At 41.5% G+C, this 21,124-nt stretch overlaps 1 protein-coding gene across 6 annotated transcripts in view; it reads left to right on the top strand.

Annotated features, from left to right (window-relative positions):
- Nucleotides 1-21,124, top strand: part of arhgap32b (Rho GTPase activating protein 32b) — a 551,689-nt gene that overhangs the window by 190,384 nt on the left and 340,181 nt on the right. Inside the window, exon 5 of one of the 6 annotated variants that reach the window (XM_043676937.1) lies at nt 344-487. The exons of the other annotated variants lie outside the window; for them this stretch is intronic. The gene's annotated coding sequence lies outside the window, so the exon portion shown is untranslated. The remainder of the gene's footprint in view (nt 1-343; nt 488-21,124) is intronic. 6 annotated transcript variants of the gene reach the window in all.

Genomic DNA, 21,124 nt, shown 5'->3' with positions numbered 1-21,124 from the left:
TTGATTCACTCCAGATGATATCAGGAAACACTGGATACTGCAAAAGCTATGGGCCCTGACAACATTCTGGCAATAATACTGAAGACTTGTGCTCCAGAATTTGTTGCTCCCCGGCCAAGCTCTTCCCATGTTCTTACAACACTGGTATCTACCTGACATTATGGAAAATTGCCCAAGTGTGTCCTGTACATAAAAAGCAGGACAAATCCAACCCACCTAATATCTGCCCCATCAGTCTACTCGTGATCATTAGTAAGTATTGGAAAGTGTCATTAACAATGTTATCAAGCAGCACCTGCTCCGCAGTAACTTGGTTAGTGATGTCCAGTTTGTGTTTTGCCAGGACCACTCTGCTCCGGACATCATTGCAGCCTTGGTTCAAACGTGGACAAAAGAGCTAAATTCTAGAAGTGAGATGAGAGTTACAGCCCTTGAGGTCAAGGCTGCATTCGACCAGGTGTGGTATTAAGGAGCCTTCGCACACCAGGTATCAATGGGTAAACTCTCCAGCGGTTGGAATCATAACTGTCACATAGAATGATAGTTGTGATTGTTGGAGGTCAGTCATCTCAGCTCCAGCGTATCTCTGCAGGAGTTCCTAAGCTAAAGATTTCACAACATTCAACACCATTGACGATGACTCAGATACTGAAGCAGTCCATGTTCAAATGCAACAGGATCTGGAAAATATCCTGACAAATGAGAGTAACATTTGCGCCACACAAATCCCAGGCTATGACCATGAAGAATAAGAGACAATCTAACCCCAGTCCCCTGGCATTCAATGATGTTACCATCACTGAATCCTCCAATATCAACAGCCGGGGGTTATCATTGCCCAGAAACTCAACTGGGTTTGCAACATAAACATAGTGGCTTCAAGAGCAAGTCAGAAGCTAAGAATATTGCGCTTGTGACTTACCTCCTGACTCAAAGCCTGCCCACCATCTACAAGGCAGAAGTCTGGAATGTGATGGAATTCACCCCACTTGCCTGGATGAGTGCAGCCTCAACAGCACTCAAGAAGCTTGACACCACCCAGGACAAAGAAGTCCGCTTGATTGGTACTGCATCCACTCCCTCCACGACCAATGCTCAGTAGCAGCAGTGTGTACTATCTGCATGATGCACTGCAGAAATTCATCAACGATACTCAGCACCTTCCAAACCCACAACCACTTTCATCTAGTGGTTAAGAGCAGCAGATATGTTGGAACACAATCACTTGACAGTTCCTCCCCAAGTCACTCCCCATTCTGACTTGGAAATATATCGTCATTCCTTCACTGTCACTGGGTCAAATTCCTGGAATTCCAACCCTAACGACATTGTGGGTCAACCTTCAGCATGTGGCTGCAGCGGTTCAAGAAGGCAGCTCACTACTACCTTCTCAAGGGCAACTAGGGATGGGCAAGAAATGCTGATGCAGCCAGTGATGCCCATATCCCACAAAATGAACAAATTTAAAAAAAGGATGAGAAAAGGGAAGCAGATATGAAGCAAGTGAGAAGAAAAACTAGAGAAAGGCAGGAGTTGAGGTTGATAACTTGGGGGAGGGCGTCCTTAGAGAAATTTTGATCTAGTGGACTCGGAAGCAAGAAAAGCTGCAGCGAGAGCTAATCAAATTGTCTAATTCCGAATGATATTGATGTCATTAATTCATTGAATTTGTTGGAGAGGAAGTGGAGGAGTTAAGAGAGAGGAGTTTCAGATAATAGATTGTATTAGAGAAAAGAAACTGTGAAGGTGTTATCTTTACATTCTGAATGATCATGGGACAGCAGTTCTGACGGAGGAGAGCTGGACTTTAATGTCAGTTTTATGTCACCAAATCTTGAAATCCCCTGTCCTCTGGAAAAGGCACCACTACCATTAACCCTATCATACCCTTTTATAAACCTCTAAACCTCCGCTGCAGTGAAAAATGTTCCATCCTCGTAGAGATGTACAGCATGGAAGCTGACCCTTCTGTCCAACTTGTCCATTATCTGGCAATGAATAGTTGAACTAGTTGGCTGCCATATGTGTTCAAGAGGGCCCCCTTTGAGTGTGAGTTACCAGACTTGATGGCTGCTCCGGAGGAATGAATTATAGAGAGTCAGTGGTTCTAATGGAAACTAGGACAATAAGGGCAGACGTGTTTTGGTTTTGCAGATCGATTGGTACAGAAACAGTTTTGGTCTTGAGGACAAATGCTGGGCAGTTGAGATTTTGAAGTGTCATTGAAATGGAATTGAAAGAGAATCTAGACAAATGTAAGGAAATAATCAGAGATTACCAGTAATGGTGTGGCGGTATGAGATGGCGGTTGTTGTTATAGAGTCATAGTGTGTTAAAAGAACCTTCGGTCCACCCAGCCCATGCCAAACATAATCACAAACCAAACTAATCCCATCTGCCTGCTCCTGGCCCTCCAAATGTTTACTATTCATGTACTTAACTAAATGTCTTTTAAACTTTTGAACTGTGCCCACATCTTCTACTTCCTCAGGAAGTTCATTTTACATGCATACCACCCTGTGTGTAAAAAGAAAATTGCTCTACGTCTTTTTTAAATCTCTCTTCTCTCACCTTAAAAATATGCCCCCGAGTCTTGAAATTCCCTATCCTTGGGAAAAGACACCTACCATTAACCCTTTTATAAACCTCTAAACCTCCACTGCAGTGAAAAGTGTTCCAACCTCATAGAGTCATAGAGATGTACAGCATGGAAACTGACCCTTCGGTCCAACTTGTCTATACCGACCAAATATCCTAACCTAATCATGTCTCATTTGCCAGCACTTTGCCAATATCCCTCCAAATCCTCCTTATTCATACATCCATTCAGATGCCTTTTAACTATTGCAATTGTACCAGCCTCCACCACTTCCTCTGATAGCTCATTCCACACCCGCACCATCCTTTGTGTGAAAAAGTTGCTCCTTAGGTCCCGTTTAAATCTTTCCTCCCTCACCCTAAATTTATGCTGTCTAGTTCTGGACTCCCCCACCCCAGGGAAAATAACTTGTCTATTTTCCCTATCCATGCCCCCTCATGACTTTATAAGCCTCTACAGTCACCCCTCTGCCTCTGATGCTCCAGGCAAAACAGCCCCACCCTATTTACTCTCTACCTACAGCTCAAAACCTGCAATCCTGGCAACATCCTTGTAAATCTTTTATGAATCCTTTCAAGTTTCACAGTATCCTTTCGATAGGAGGGAGACCAAAATTGCATGTAATATTCCAAAAGTGGTCTAACCAATGTCCTGTACAGCAGCAACATGACCTCCCAATTCCTATACTCAATGCACTGACCAACAAAAGAAAGCGTATCAGACATCATCTTCACTATTCTATCTACCTGCGATTCCTCTTTCAAGGAACTATGAACCTGCACTCCAAGGTCTCGTTGTTCAGCAACGCATCCCCAGGACCTTACCATTAAGTCCTGCTGTGATTCGCCTTTCCAAAATGCAGCACTTTGCATTTATCTAAATTAAACTCAGTTAGCCTCACCTCAGCCCATTGGCCCATTGGATCAAGATTCCGTTGTACTGTGAGGTAACCTTCTTCACTGTCCATTACACCTCCAATTTTGGTATCATCTGCAAATTTACTGACTATACTTCCTATGTTCATGTCCAAATCTTTTCTACAAATGATGAAAAGCAGTGGACCCAGCACTGATCCTTGAGGCACATCACCGGTCACAGGCCTCCAGTCTAAAAAGCAGCCTTCCACCACCACCGTCTGTCTTCTACCTTTGAGTCATTTCTTTATCCAAGTGGCTAGTTCTCCCTGTATTCCATGAGGCCTGACCTTGCTAACCAGTCTACCATAAGGATCCTTGTTGAATGCCTTACTGAGATCCATGAAGATCATGTCCACTGCTCTGCTCTGATCAATCCTCTTTGTTACTTCTTCAAAAAACTCAATCAAGTTAATGAGGCGTGATTTCCCATGCACAAAGCCATGCTGACTATCCCTAATCTGGCCTTGCTTTTCGAAATACGTATAAATCCTGTCTCTCAGGATTCCCTCCAACAACTTGTCCACTACTGACGTCAGGCTCACTGGTCTATAGTTCCCCCACCTTTCTTAACTAATGGCACGTTAGCCAACCTCCAGATTTCCAGCACCTCACCTGTGTCTATCGATGATACGAATATCTCAACAAGGGTCTAAGGAAACATTTCCCTAGCTTCCCACAGAGTTCAAGGGTACACCTGATCAGGTCCTGGGGATTTATCCACCTCTGTGTTTCAAGACATCCAGCACCAACAACTCTGTAATATGGACATTTTTCAAAATGTCACCATCTGATTCTCCACATTCTATACCTTCCATGTGCTTCTCCACAGTAAACACTGATGCAAAATACTTGTTTCGTATTGCCCCACTCCAGTCTCCTGCGCTTCCGCATATAAGCTGTCTTGTTGATCTTTTGAGAGGCCCAATACTCTCCCTAATTACACTTTTGCCCATAATGTATTTGTAGAATCCCTTTGGATTCTCCTTAACCCTATTTGGCAAAGCTATCTAATGTCCCCTTTTTGCCCTCTTATTTTCCCTTTTAAGTCTATTCCTGCTGCCTTACTCTTCTTAGGATTCACTCGATCTCTCTTGTCTATATCTGACATATGCTTCCTTGGTTTTCTTAATCAAAACCTCAGATTTGCTTGTCATCCAGCATTCCCTACACGCACCAGCCTTTCCTTTTACCTTGACAGAACATCACTGGTCTCTAGTTATCTCATTTTTTTGAAGGCCTCCCAACTTCCAGCCTTCCCTTTTACCGGCAAATATCTGCCCCCAATCAACTTTTGAAAGTTCTAAGATTTTGCATCATAGCATCAAAGTTGGCCTTTCTCCAACTTAGCACTTCAACTTTTAGATCCAATTTATCCTTTTCCATCACTATTTTAAAACTATTAGAATTATGGTTGCTGGCCCCAAAGTGCTCCTCCCACTGACACCTCAGTCACCTGCACTGCCTTATTTCCCAAGAGTAAGTCAAGTTTTGTGCCTCCTCTAGTAGGTACATCCACATATTGAATCAGGAAATTTTCTTGTACACACTTAAAAAATTCCTCTCCATCTAAACCCTTGACACTATGGCACTCCCAGTCTATGTTTGGAAAGTTAAAATCCCCTATCACTATTATTCTTACAGATAACTGAAATCTCCTTACAAATTTGTTTTTCAATTTCCTGCTGACTGTTGGGGGGTTGTATACTATAATCCCAGTAACGTGATATCCCTTTCTTCTTTTTCACTTCCACTCAAATAACTTCCCTGATGTATTCCCAGGAATATCCTCCCTAAGTACAGCTGTAATGCTATTCCTTATCAAAAATGCCACTCCACCTTCTTTCTTACCCCCATTTTTATCCTTCCTATAGTATTTGTATCTTGAAACATGAAGCTGCCAGTCCTGTCCATCCCGGAGCCACATTTCTGTAACTGCTATGATATCCCAGTCCCATGTTCCTGACCATGCCCTCAGTTCATCTGCCTTCCCTGTTCGGCCTCTTGCATTGAAGTAAATGCAAATCATACCTTGTTGTCTGCTTTGTCTCTGCCGGCCCTGACTTTTTGACTGGCTCCCTTTCCCAACTGTACCAGTTCCGATTGATCTCTTTTCTCGCTGGTTCCCTGGGTCCAACCACACCTCTCTTTCCCCCCTGCCCCCCAAAACTTACTAGTTTAAATCCTTCCAAACAGCTCAACCAAATGTCCCTGCCACTCTATTAGTCCCCTTCCAATTTAGGTGCAATCCGTCCTTCTTGTCCAGGTCACTTCTACCCCAGAAGAGATGCCAATGATCCAAAAATATGAACCTTTCTCCCCTGCACTCCTACTGTAGCTTGTACCACCTGGAGTAATCTAGATATTATTACCGTTGAGGACCTCCTTTTTAAATTCCTGCCTAACTTTCTATATTGTCCCTTCAGAACCTCATCCTTTTTCCTTCCTATGTCATTATTTCCACTGTGTGCAACAACCTCCTGCTCGTCCCTCTCCCCTTTGAGAGCATTCTTACCCTGTCCAAGGTGCACGGTGGCACGATGGTTAGCACTGCTGCCTCACAGCGCCAGAGACCCGGGTTCAATTCCCGCCTCAGGTGACTAACGGGTGCTCCGGTTTCCTCCCACAGTCACAAAAGATGTGCAGGTCAGGTAAATTGGCCGTGCTAAATTGCCCGTAGTGTTAGGTAAGAAGGGGTAAATGTAGGGGTATGGCTTCGCCGGGTCAGTGTGGACTTGTTGGGCCGAAGGGCCTGATTCCATACTGTAAGTAATCTAATCTAATCTAATATCCTTGATCCTGGCACCAGAGACAACACACCAGTTGCTGTTGCTGTCAGCCGCAGAAATATCTATCTGTGTCTCTGATTAATGTGTCCTCATCACAATCGATTGCTTGGAACTTGATGTATACCTCATTACATTGGAGCTATTCTCTGTACTAGAAACTTGGCTGTTCATGCTACGTTCCTCTGAGAGTTCATCACCCCATACATTTTTCAAAGCAGTATACCTTTTTTAGGTGGGGATAATCACAGGAGATGCCTGCACTACCTTCTCTCTTTCCTGGAAGTAACCCATCTACCTGACTGTATCTGCGGCTTTTCTCCCTTCCTATAACTGCCAGCTATCCAGCTTTTATTTATAACTCAAACCTTCCATGGCTGGCAATATCCTGGTAAATCTCTTCTGACCCCTCTCTCGCTTAAAAATATCATTCCTATAACTGGCTGACTAGAACTGGATGCAATACTCCAGAAAAGGCCTCACCAGTGTCCTGTACAACCTCAACTTGACTTCTCAACTCCTATACTTTAAGGACTGAACAATGAAGGCAAGTGTGCTAAATGTCTTTTTAACTGCACTGTCTATATGTGATTCAAGCGTCAAAGAATTCTGTACCTGACCCCCTTGGTCCCTCTGTTCTACAACACTATCCAAGGCCCTACATTAACTGTACAAGTCCTGCCCCTGTTGTGGTACCAAAATGCAATGCCTCGCATTTATCTAAATTGAAATCCATCTGCCATTTTTCAGCACATTGACCCATTTGAATGAGATTCTTTTGTAATCTTAGAAAACCTTCTTCACTTTCTACTATACCATCAATTTTGATGTCTGCAAATTTACCAATCACACCTTCGATATTCTCATCCATACCATTTCCATATTTGGCCAACAAACAACGATCTCGAACTGATCCCTGTGGAGGCACACTAGTGACAGGCCTCCATTCTGAAAAGCAACTCTGTCTCCTACCGTTAAACCAATTATGTATCCAACTGGCAAGCTCACCTTGAATCCTATGTGACCTGAATTTGTTAATTAGTTTGCCATGTGGAACCTTGTCAAAGCCTTTACAAAAGTACAAGTAAACAATGTTTACTGCTCTGCCCTTATCAATCTTTTTGGTACCTTCCTCAAAAAACTCACTTAAGCTTGTGCGACATGATATGCCTTGCACAAAACTATGCTGACTATGCCTAATCAATTTTTGCGTCTCTAAATGTTTATAAATCCTATCTTTTAGAATCACCTCAAACCACTTATTCACAACCAACGTCAGACTCTCACAGGTCTATTGTTCCCTGGTTTCTCTTACAATCCTTCTTAAATGAAGGCACAACATTAACCACCCTCTAGTCATCGGGCACCTTACCTGTAGTTATGGATGATATTTCTGCAAGGCACCCTGTTATTTCTTCCCTAACTTCCTACAGCATTCTGGGATACATTATATCAGATCCTGGATACTTAATCACTTTTATATTCTCGTAAGACCTCATAAACTTCCTTTTCTGTAATGTGAACTGTTTTAACATCTGTAATTATTTCCCTGAATTCTCTAGCTTCTATTTATTTCTCCATGGTAAACATTGACGCAAAGTATTGATTTAATATCTCTCTGATCTCCTGAGGGTTAACACAAAGGCAACCTCTTGATCTTCAAGAGGCCATATCGTCTCTCTAGTTACCCCATTACTCTTGATCTATTTATAGAATCTCTTTGGATTACCCTTAACCTTATCTGCCAATGCTATCTCATATCCCTTCTTTGTCTTCCTCATTTCTCTCTTAAGAATGCTCCGACGCACTTTATATTTACTCAGATTCGTTTGAGTCCAGCTGTGTATATCGAAAATAAGATTCTCTTTTATTTTTTCCTGACTAGAACCTCGACATCTTTATTTATCCATTGTTCCTTAATCTTACCGGCCTTACCCTTCACTCTCACTGGAACAAAATGCCTCTGAACTTTCGTCATCGCATTCTTAAATGACTCCCACTTGTGAGACATCCTTTTTCCTGACAATAGTCTACTCCAATCAATTCCTTAAAGTTTTTGTCTCATACTAACTTTTATGGAAGGCTTATTCATTTCCATAACCATCTTCAAACTAATGGTGTTATTATTATACCTCGACCCAAAGTGTTCCCCCACTTTCACTTCAGTCACCTGTCCTTCTTTTATTGCACAAAACAAGGTCTAGTTTTACCCCATCTCTTGTAGGAACATCCACATATTGATTAAAAAAGAATTCTTGAACACATTTGGCAAATTCTTCACCATCCAAACCTTTAACATTGTTAGGCCCAGTCAATGTTTGGAAAATTAAAATTTCCCATTGTTACAATCTTATGCTTACATATATTTGAGATTCCTATACATATTTGTTTCTCAATTTCTCTCTGACTACAGTACAGTCACATCAAGGTGATCTTTCCTTGAGTGTTTCTAATTTCTACCCATAAATTTTCACTGGATGATCTTTCAAAAAATCTTCTCTAGTTTGTTTTAAATCAGAAAACTGCTGTCCTCCTCCTCGAGCCTCCTTTTCTGTCCTTCCTGTAGCATCTAAACCCTGGAACATTGAGCTGCCAGTCTTGTCCATCTCTCAGTCAAGTTTCTATAATAGTTATGATGTCCCAATCCCATGTTCCTGTATATGCTCTGAGTTCATCAGCCTTACCTGTAAGACCTCTTGCACTGAAATAATTGCAGCTGCACCAGAAGGGATATACCCTAGGTTACTACAGGCAATGAGGGAAGAGATTGCTGTGCCTTTAGCGATGATCTTTGCATCTTCACTGTCCACTGGAGTTGTGCTAGATGATTGAACGCTCGCAAATGTTATTCCCTTGTTCAAGAAAGGTAATAGGGATAATCCTGGGAATTACAGACCAGTCAGTCTTGTGTCAGTGGTTGGTAAAGTAGTGGAGAAGATTCTGAGAAACAGGATTTATGACTACTTGGAAAATCATAGTTTGATTAGAGGTAGCCAGCATGGCTTTGTGATCATGCCTGACAAGGCTTATTGAATTCTTTGAGGATGAGACAAGTCATATCGATAAAGGTAGAGCAGTGGATATAGTATACATGGATTTTCGCAAGGTGCTTGATAAGGTTCTGCATGGTAGGCTCATTCAGAAAGTAAGGAGGCTTGTGATACAGGGGAATCTGTCAAGTCTGGATGCAGAATTGGTTGGCCCATAGAAGGTAGAGATTGGTGGTAGGTGGAAAGTATTCTGTCTGGAGCTTGATGACCAGTGGTGTTCTGCAGGGATCAGTTTTGCAACCTCTACTCTGTGATTTTTATAAATGACTTGGATTGGGAAGTGGAAGGATGGGTAAGTAAGTTTGCTGATGACACAAAGGTTTGGTGGAGCTGTGGATAGTGTGGAAGGCTGTTGTAGGCTGCAACAAGACATTGACAGGATGCAGAACTGGGCTGATAAGTGGCAGATGGAGTTCAACCTGGAAAAGTGTGAAGTGATTCATTTTGGATTACAGAATACAGGATTAAAGGCAGGATTTTTGGCAGTGTGTAGGAACAGAGGGATCTTGGGATCCATGTCCACAGATCCCTCAAAGTTGCCACCCTGGTTGTTAAGAAAGCGTATGGTGTGTTGGCTTTCATTAGCAGGGGAATTGAGTTTAAGAGCCACACGGTTATGCTGCAGCTCTATAGCACCCTGGTTAGACAACACTTGGAATATTGTGTTCAGTTCTGGTCACCTCATTATAGGAAAGATGTGGAAGTTTTAGGGAGGGTGCAGAGGAGATTTACCAGGATGCTGCCTGGAGAGCATTTCTTATGAAGAAAGGTTGAGGGAACAAGGGCTTTTCTCTTTGGAGCGAAGAAGGATGAGAGGTGACTTGATAGAGGTGTACAAGATGATGAGAGGCATAGACAGAGTGGACAGCCAGAGACTCTTGCCCTAGTGGAAATGTCTATCATGAGGAGGCATAATTTTAGTGATTGGAGGAAGGTTCAGGGGAGATGTTAGAGGTATGTTCTTCACTCAAAGCATGGTGGGTGCGTGGAATGCTCTGCCAGTGGTGGTGGTAGAGTCAGATACATTAGGGACATTTAAGTGACACTTGGCACATGGAAGTTAGTACAATGAAGGATATGTAGGTGAGACTGATCTTAGAGTAGGCGAGAAGGCTGGCACAAATCTGTACTATGCTGCACTGATCTCTGTTAATTTGTCAGAGTTACTACATTCTGTGACTTTCTCTTGTCTTTCTTTTCTAATTGACTTGCTCTTTTTACATTCAGAAACTTTCTCATCAATCTTTCTATTTACACTGTTACTTAGAATTCCTCCATCCTTACCTCTCTAGCAATATGAATTCTCATTTAATAGAACTGGCAAATCTGCCACTAAGATATTGGTCCTTTTCCAGTTCAAGTTAAACTGATTCTTTTTGAACAGGTCCTTTCTATCCCAGAAGATATTCAAATTGTCCAAAATCCCGAATCCCTGAACAATATACCCCCTCTTCAGCCATTGATTTATCTCCTTTATCCTTGACTATGGATGGTGAGTTTGTGTGGGAGGTAGTATTATGGAGGTCAAGTGGAGCAGTTACCTCAGAGGAGAGATAGTGATTAATTGCGATAGATGTTCAAACCACCTTGGATGAAAAGTCACTGAGTACAACAATGATAAGATATTTTTGACAGTTGTACAAGTTGTGGACAATGAAAATTTAAATTGTTTGTGTTTGCACAAAGGAGGGTGCTGGTAGGGTTAGGTGGCGGTGGCGGACCAAGTGATTTGGTGAAAAGAAACACATCACAAGAGATACTCTAGAGAGTAACTAGAATTATTTTTATTTTTTCAAACTATCACAAGTCCAAGCACAAAATCAGCATTTTCCTGGTAACTTTAAGGATAAAAGCCACATTAAAATATGCTATACCCAAAATCGGGCTGTCTGAAAACTGGACATTTTTATAATGGTGAACTTTACTGTTTAAGCCATTGGACGTGTGGTTTGGCCTGCTTGAAAAATGCTTGTCTACATTTGGAGAGGAGTAGTCATACTATAACATGCTTGTTGTTGACATGCTGTTGTACATTAAATTTTCTTAAAGGTATTTTCAATTACGACGGTCCAGAAAGAAAACAATAAGTCACTTTGGGTAACTGAACATTTCTGAAATGCTGTGTTGGTTAGGCGCTGACTGTACAAGTTGAACTCTATTCTGCATTGGTTTTAGTTAACAGCATGAGGAAATTATCATAGTGTTCACCTTCTGTTTGCTTCTGATGTGGGATACGCCCTCAAAACATAAGAAGCCAGACATAAACAAACTGCTGAGGATCAATATTACAGGAGAACCAGATATTGAAATATATATTGAACACTTGGACTGAATCTATTGCATAATAACAAAATTAATGACTGAATGACATGCTACACCACATCAGATGTACAGATTCTGAGGAAGTCTGAGATCCGGCAAGGATGCTGGATTTTGGATTTGCATTATATATACAATACAGACACACACACACATTCTCTTTAGAAAGTGGTGCACATTGTGTTGGGGAAGGTTTAATCTGCAGCGCCTCATATCTTGCCAAGATTGTTTACCTTTATGCATGAGAAAAGAGATTAGTTTTACTATTACCAGTATTTGCATCTGTGGGGTCAGTCACAACCAGTTCAGTAAACATTCAGAATCTACTATGCCACCATCTCCACACAGAAGTGAGTGCCCCCACACGCCATTCTCGTAACTCCCAAATGCAGTAATCAGACACTGTTCTCTCTTAAGCCATCCAACATCTCAAACATAGTAATCAGCTGCTATTTCAGCACCATCCACCATTCTTTGTTTTAGTCTAGTAGCTGGTATCAGTGAAGCACAGTTGTCAGCCAAGGGCAAGAATATCTACAGTAGGAACCGAATCAGTGAATTTTAAAGTTGTCACTTACCTCCCCTCTGAGATGCATGTCCTCCTGGATTTTCCCATAATCAGTGACCAAGTTTCACTTCTCTGCCTCTACTTGCTCCAGTGTTGACACACAAGAATCTTGGACCCACTGGTATTTGTAGCTGTAAGTGTTTCTGAATTCAAAGCATGCTTTCCTCACTGACAGGAGAAAGTGAGGACTGCAGATGCTGTAGATCAGTGTCGAAGAGAGTCAATGTCTTGGGCATAAGCCCGATTTCTGATAAAGGGCATATGCGCAAAACGTCTACTGTCCTGCTTTTCATATGCTGCCTGACCGGCTGCCCTTTTCAAGCATCACACTCTTTGACTCTTTCCTCACTGACATTCCCTTTTTAGCAGTAGGCAACCAGTGAGTGTAGGGCTTTTGTCCAGATGAAGGGCTTTTGCCCAAAACGTTGATTTTCCTGCTCCTCGGATGCTGCCTGACCTGCTGCGCTTTTCCAGCACTACTCTAATCTAGAGTTTAGATACATAATCGCCATTGTTCCATAACCTCCGAAGAAGGGTAATCACAACCCCAAATATTATCTCCACAAGCTCATTGAGATAATTGGAAGGCAATTATTTAGCACCAAGCCAGACCCCATCAAAAATAATGTAAGAAGGTAGCTTAGGTCCTAACTACTGCTTATTTTAAAGGCAGATGTGAAGTGGATATGCTAGGTGTGATACACCTGGTCAAAACACTTGGCTTTAAGCAAAGCAGAATTTATTTTAAACATGGACAAAAGAAAACGGAATTTATAATAAGTTAACTATTAGAAACCTTAACCGAACTGACACAGTAACTATTACTAATCAACTGCTCCCTTAGACATGCCTTGGTAGAAAGGTAAATTCAAACACAGATTCTTCCAGGCAGGAGGGAACAACATGCAAAGAGATTTCAGAAGAAGGTCAGAGAATTTTTTTCCTGAAACTTGCAACTCCCCTGGACTCTCCCATCTTGTGACTGTTACGTCTAAAAGCAAAAGAGAAAAAAAATCTGAACTGGGAGAACTGGCCACTCCCCTTCCATTGTTAAACTAGACCCTTCCCTAGACTCTTTTGCACCTCTGTCTTTATGACCAATTTTCAGAAACTAAGAAAATAACCTTTTTAAAGTGACAGCATCACTTGCTTCATGAGATTGTAGCTATACTATTCATGCAGACATCTAAGTAATGTTCTGGAGACTCTGGTTAAAATTCTACCGTGGCAGTTAGTGGAATTTGAATTCAATAGAGATGTGGAATTAGTAGTTTGTTGACTGTCATTAAAAACCCAAAAATGGTTCCTGATGTCCTTTAGGGAAACTGCCATCCTTACCTGGTCTAGACTATATATGACTCCAGACCCACAGTAATGTGGTTGACTCTTACTGCCCTCTGTGATGGGCAATAAATGCTCGCCTTGCCAGCAATGCCCTCCTCCTGTGAATGAATTTTTAAAAATGCCCAATCACTGGTCATTACTGGTTTGAGTACATTGGTGTTCACCAGCCTCATTAGATCTGCTTCTCACTTTGGATGGATAGCACAAGGCAGTATCCAATGCAATTTTAAGTTTTAGATTTCTCTCAGTAACCTACATTGGATGGCCTCAGTTTGTAGGTATTCTGTCTCTTAAATAGACTTTAGTGCACTTACAATTTGTTCATGTACCTCTGAAATAAAGCTGGGAGTGACATGATCCTAAACAAGGGCCTTATTTTGTGAAACAGTAAATTGTTATGTTTGGCGGGTACTGGGATTCAGCAGCCACTCCCACCTGCAGATAGGCCTACAAAAGATCAGTCTTTTATGAATTTTTGCCCATGCCAGGCCATTTAACAGATCTTTGATCAAGGGCAATAGGTATTTATTTGTGCATAGTACTGGATTAACAGCAGCATTGAAGTCACCAGAGGTACTGTTCCATCCATTGTGATTTACAGGGAAAGTGATCCCCAGGTGGTATCATTGTTAATCCAGAGACCCAGGGAACTGCTGTGCTGGCCCCCAGCAATTTTGACTCAAATTACCGTCTGGGCAATAACTTCTGGCCTAGCCCGTGATGTCCACGTCCCATGAATGAAATAAAAGCCCATAGTTTGGAAATCCCTGGTTTGTGAATAGTAAAGCAAAGGGCTATGTTTTGAGGTCCCATGAAATCTTTTATTCATTATATTTCATGACAATCACTCGGTCACCATTTTACATAATGAGTAAATGATTAGAAATGGAAAACTGACAGAATTGCGGATACTAGAAATCAGAAACAAAAACAAATTGCTGACAAAACTTAAAGTTTCCATCTGTAGAAAGAAATCAGAGTTAACCTTTTGTGTCCAGTTCTGAAGAAGAGTCAGTGGACCTGAAATGTTATCATAAGCCCTTAAGAAATAGGAATAGGAGTAGGCTATCTGGCCGTTCAAGCCAGCTCCATCATTCAATCAGCTCCGGGCTGATTTTTTTTGTGGCCTCAGCTTCACTTACCTGCCCTCTTACTATAACCCTTAATTCCTTTACTGTTCAAAAAATTATCTTTCTTAGCTTTAAAAACATTCAAAGAGGAAGCTTCAAATACTTCACTGGAAATGGAATTCCACAGATTCTCAACCCTGTGCTGAAGGATTTCCTTCTCAATTTGGTCCGAAATCTGCTGCCACTAATTTTGATTAGTGCCCTCTTGTCCGAGTTTCACCTGCCAGTTGAAACATACTCTCTACTTCTATTTCCTTCATAATTTCATATGTTTCTAACAGATACCTCCTCATTCTAAATTTCAATGATTATAATCCCAGTTTGCTCAGTAAATAAGCCAACCCCCTCAACTCTGGAATCAACCTCCTCTACACTTTTGTTGCCAATATTTCCTTTCTCAAGGAAGGAGACCAAAATTGATGAGGTCTCACCAGTACTCCAGGTGTGGCCTCATCAGTACCCTATACAGCTGCAACATAACATCCCTGTTTTAAACTCAATCCTTTTAGCAATGAAGGGCAAAATTCCATTTGCTACCTTAATGACCTGTTGTACCTGCAGACCAAACTTCTGTGATTCATGCGCAAGGACACCCAGATCCCTCTGCACAGCAGCATTCTGCAATTTTTTACCATTCAAATAATAGTCCTTTTTACTGATACTCCATGCCAACAAAAATGGCTGTCCATGCTAACCTCATTTTCCTTACTATTCATGTACTTGTCCAAATGCCTTTTAAATGTTGTAAATGTACTCACTTCAACCACTTCCACCTGTCGCTCATTCCATATGCGTAACGTCCTCTGTGTAAAAAAAGTTGCCCCTCAGGTTTTCTTGTATTCTTTCCCCTCTAGCCTTAAACTGATGTCCTCAAGTCCTCAATTCACCAACCTTGGGAAAAAGACTGAGTGCATTCACTGTATCCATGTCTCTCGTGATCTTATACACCTCCATAAGGTGCCCTCTCAGTCTCCTATGCTGTAAAAGAAAAACGTCCTAGCTTCTCGAACCTCTCCTTACAACTGAGACCATTGAGTACAGGCAACATCTTTGTAAATTTTTTTCTGCATTCTTTCCAGTTCAACAAGGTGACCAAAACTGAACACAATACTCCCAAGTGTGGCCTCACCAATATCCTGTATAACGGCAACATAATTTCACAACTTCTATGCTCCGTGCCCTGACTGATAAAGGCCAGTGTGCCAAAAGCCTCTTTCACTGTCCTGTCTACCTGTGACTCCACTTTCAGAGAACTGTGAACCTGAACGTTAAGCTCTCTCTGCTCCACTACACTCCTTAAGGCCCTAACATTCATCATGAAACTCCTTCCTTGATTTGACTTTCCAAAATGCATAACCTCACACTTATCTATATTAAACTCCAGTTGCTATTTCTCAGTCCACTTCCCCAACTGATCAAGGTCCTGCTGCAATTTCTGCTAACCTTCCCCAATGTCCACGATACCACCTATTTTACTGTCATCTGCAAACTTACTAATCATGCCTTATACATTCTCATCCAAATAATTGATATAGATTACAAACAGTGATGGACCTAGCACCAACCCCTGAGGCACTCCACTAGTCACAGGCCTCCAGTCCGAAAAGCATTCTTCCACTATTAACCTCTACTTCCTCTCATCAAGCCAATTTTATATCCAATTTGCCAGCTCCCCTTGGATTGAAAATGGAGTTTGGGAATGATTCAAATTCAATGTTTTTAATTAGTGAAATTTGGGGTCTATGCAAACATATCACTAATCTGTAGAGTGATGAACTAAACAACATTGCAATTAATATTTTTACTGATTGATTGCTGTTCTGAGAATTACTTTTTCCTCTACTCACGTGGATAAGTGGAATTTTCACTATCTGGAAAAAAGGATTTTTCGTTCAAGAACACGAAATAGCCTTCTGTTTCTTCCTTAGTCCCTACTTTTTGCAGATTACCTCAGCTCCCCATTTGCATTCATCTTCTTTAATGACTTTCCCAGGGAAATGCCGACATTTACATCCAATCTCTTTAGATTGGTTTCACAGGTCGGTGCAGCATCTAGGGCCGAAGGGTATGTTCTATGTTATCTGAAATGATTTGCCACAAAATGGAAATGAACCTAGGATCTACATCCCAATGCACCATCCTGGGATTCAGATCACAAGATAAAATGTGCTCAGCAAAAACAACGGTGCTCATCCTTATACATTGTAGCAGGTAGGCCTGTTCCATCCGCTATTGAATTCCAGTTGCAAAATATAAAATCAGTTACAGCCTCAACATGGGTAGGAAACTCAAGAGTTCAAGGCTTCCTATGACCCTATATTTTTAAAATTTGCATGGAAATATAGAAGATAGGAGCAGGAGGAGGCCTTTTGGCTCTTTGAGCCTGCTCCGCCATTCAACATGATCATGGCTAATCATAGCTTAATCCTGCTTTCTCCCTTTGATCCTATTCGCCCCAAGTGCTTTATCTAGCCACCTCTTGAATACGTTGTGTTTTGGTATCAACTGCTTCCTGTGGTAATGAAATCCACAGGCTCACAGCCCCAAATATTATCACTGCAACCCCATCTCAATGCACTTTGCCCAATCCCATGCACATTAATCTTGCACAATAATCTCTTATGTGGGACCTTGTCAAGCACTTTGTGAAAGTCCAAATATGCCACAATGACTGGCTTCCCCTTGTTAACTCTACTAGTTACATATTGATAAAATTCCCATAGATTTGTCAAGCATGATTTCTCCTTCATAAATCGATGCTAACTCTGTCTGATCCTGTCACTGCTTTCTCAATGCTCCATGTAAAGTCCTTGATAATGGATTCGAGAATTTTCCCCACTGACAATGTTAGGCTTACTGGTCTCTAATCCCCTATTCTCTCTCAACCTCCCTTTTTAAAACGGAGTGACATTAGCTGTCCTCGAATCTGTAGGGACTGTTCTGGAGTCTATAGAACCCTGGAAGGTGATTAGTGCATCCACTATTTCTAGAGGCACTTCCTTAAGTAATCTGGGATATAGATTATCAGGCCCTGGGGATTTATCTGTGTACAATCCCATCAATTTTCCCAGCACCATTTCTCTACTAATATTGATCTCAGTTCTTCCCTGTCACTAAATCTTGCATTCTCCAACATTTGTGATATCTGATTTGTATCCTCTTTTGTGAAGACAGAACCAAACTATCTATTCAGTTGCTCAATCATTTCTTGGTTCCCTATTGCACTCATCTCCATTTCTGTCTATAGGAGACCTACATTTGTCTTCACCAATTTCTTTCTCTTCACATACCTATAGAAATTCTTAATGTCAGTCTTTACGTTCCCTTCCCTGCCTTGAGGAATGCTAAACTGCTCCACATCCTCAGACATATTAATTTTCTTGGTAAATATGTATGCCTCTTTGCAGGATGCAGATTTTATTGGGAGATCTTCCTAACTGTTTTTGAGAACGTGGTAGTGAGCTGCCTTCTTGAAAGCTGTGGTCCAGCTTCTGTAAATGCACCCACAATGCTGTTAGTTTTAAGGTATATTTCTAAGACACAAGGTTATGACTTGGAGAGCAACATGGAGGTGATGGCATTTTCCCATGATTCTGCACATTGATAAATTGTCACAATGATGGTGTTGGGGTGTGTGTGTGTGTGTGTGTGTGTGTGGACTCGTGCATTCTCTGGATACTTTGACAACCTACAGCAGGCAACTCAGAGCACTGGAGAAATAGAACCAATGGTGCCTTCACATGATCCTCCAAGTGCGATGATAGGACAGGTGGTCCAATGTGATCATCCTTTTACGAGCTAAATCTTCTAACATCAAGGTACTAGCTCCAATTGGGAGGACAAGTCATTTACATCCCTGACACCAAATTTGTGAAGCAACTTCTCTAGTCACAATTTGGTCATAGGAGACTTCTAGGGTAAATAGAGATACTTGAAGGATGCCCTCAAGGGATCCCTGAAAAGCTCTGTAACCCTGCTGACTCATGGCTTGTGACCAACCAAAATGGAAAGGTTTTTGGGCAGTTATCACATGACGTGAAGGTAAGGCAACATAGAGGGTGCACAAATGGCAAAACAACTCAAAGTAACCAATGCTTCATGCACCACCTTCCCTACTCCTGTGGCAGAATCGATAGAGTACAAATTGAATTTATCAGTCATTTAACAACCCACTAAAATGGAGATTAAGGAACAAAATAAACAACTTGAAACTGTATGCAAAAGCAATAATACCAGAAGATAAGCGAAAATTGCTTATGGTTGAAAAGTAATACTTTGAAGCAGGTTGTCCAGTGATGTGTAGAATATTCTGTGTACTATATGATATTACAGCGATTTTGCTAAGTTGAACATTGAAATGACTATTGGTACACTTACAATTCCATTTCTGTCTGGAAATACTGGAACCAACAAAGATAGTTGAAATGGCCTCTTTGTTAGTGAGAAACAAGTATGCTATGATGGTGTAGTGGTAATGTTATTGGACTAGTAATCCAGAGACTCGGGCTAATGCTTCGGGGACACTTGTTCAAATTATACCATGGCAGCATGATGAAATTTAAATTCAGTTAATGAAACTGAAACATTAAAGTTAGTCTTGGGAATGATCATCGATTGTCAGAAAAATGCATTTGGTTCTCTACTGTAATTTAGGGAAGGAAATCTGCTGTCCTTACCTAAACTTGGCTACATGTGACTCCAGATTATTAGTAATGTGTTTGAATCTTCATTATTCTCTGAAATGGCCTGGCAGACCTTCTGAGTTCAAGGGCAATTAAGCAATGGGCAACAAGAAATACCCATATCCTTGAAATAAGAAAAAACACCAAGAGATGGGAGAGAGATTTGAGGAGATAATTAGAAAGAGAGCCATTGGATTCATTAATGCTATTTCTCTCTTTATTGCTGTCAGGCTGAGTTTCTCTAGCACTTTGTTTTATTATTTCAGATGTCTAGCATCCACAATACTTTGCTTTTATATGTTAGAAGTGGAAGCAGGTTTATGTAGAGTTGTGTTTGATTTCCAGGATAATCCTGGATAAGTGGGTGTAGTGACCTGTACGATTTTAAGATGGATGGAATTTTGTGCAGGATTTATGGTGTGAAGGCAGCCAAAAGTGTGTCAAGTTCCTATGTTTCTGTCTACCCTGCTTCTAGTTTTCTTTGCCTGTGCTCTTTACTTCAAGTGGGCGGTTGTAATTTGTTTTAAAGGAAAGGATGTGGACTCAGAAACTCAGCTCAGGATTAAACCGAATGCTTAACTACAAAGGAACCTCGATTACCTGAAAGACACAGGTGGGGAGTATTTCATTTGGTTTATCTAATGCCAGATAACCTAGTTAGCCAAGCATTGGGACCTTGCGATCTTGTTCGGATAATCTGAAATTTGGTTAATCAAATGCCGGATAATTTAGGTTCCTCTGTAAATAGTTAATTTAGCTTAGCACTGAACATTGAACTCAAGGACTCAATTCATGAGATTAGAGATTCTAACAATCTCTTTGCTCATAACAGTGCCTTGGAGAAAAGAATTGACTTTGATAACCTGAAGGTTCTTGATAATTAGTAGTAAAATGAAGTGGTTTGAATTAGGTTTGTGATGGTGGTGGGGGGGATGTGCTCAGGGTAACAATGGGATCTCTGCGCTTGGGCTGGGAGGCTGAAAATTCTACTTTTTATCTTAAAAGTCAATGCACTGCATTATTATTTAACCATTCCACTCATAACCCACCACCTTACATTTTTTTTTCCTTTGCCAATGAAAAGTGGACCTCAGCAATAGAGCACCATGGAAAGGGTGATGGGGCTGTCCTTGATTGAAGTACAGTTTCAGGTTTCTAAAAGGTGGTTGTGCAGTCCATAAGTCAAATCCTTAGGTTTGTTTGAGTTAGGAGAAAGTGAGGTCTGCAGATGCTGGAGATCAGAGCCGAAAATGTGCTGCTGGAAAAGCGCAGCAGGTCAGGCAGCATCCAGGGAACAGGAGAATAAACGTTTCGGGCATAAGCCCTTCTTCAGGAATGAGGAAAGTTTGTCCAGCAGGCTAAGACTGCTGGACAAACTTTTCTCATTCTGAAGAAGGGCTTATGCCCGAAACGTCGATTCTCCTGTTCCCTGGATGCTGCCTGACCTGCTGCGCTTTTCCAGCAGCACATTTTCGGTTTGTTTGAGTTAGTCATCATTATCATCATCATTGATGATCCCTCGCAGCTGAGGATGACTCTCTCTCCTCCTGTCAGGAGTGAATCCATAGGTGGCTATGCAGACCGATGCAGCATTTACAGGCTCTGTTAGAGTTTGGCAGAAGGTGGTTTTGGGAATTGGTGGGTCGGGTATTGGTGTGCCAGCGTGTTCATTTTATTGTTTTCTCCTGCTTTTGCTTTTTCCTGATGGCAAGTCTCGAGGTGCTTGATGCCT

This window comes from Chiloscyllium plagiosum, chromosome 35 (assembly GCF_004010195.1).
Source record: "Chiloscyllium plagiosum isolate BGI_BamShark_2017 chromosome 35, ASM401019v2, whole genome shotgun sequence".
Lineage (NCBI taxonomy): Eukaryota > Metazoa > Chordata > Chondrichthyes > Orectolobiformes > Hemiscylliidae > Chiloscyllium > Chiloscyllium plagiosum.
Note: the sequence above shows the minus strand (reverse complement) of the source record. Positions and strands in the feature narration are given on the sequence as shown.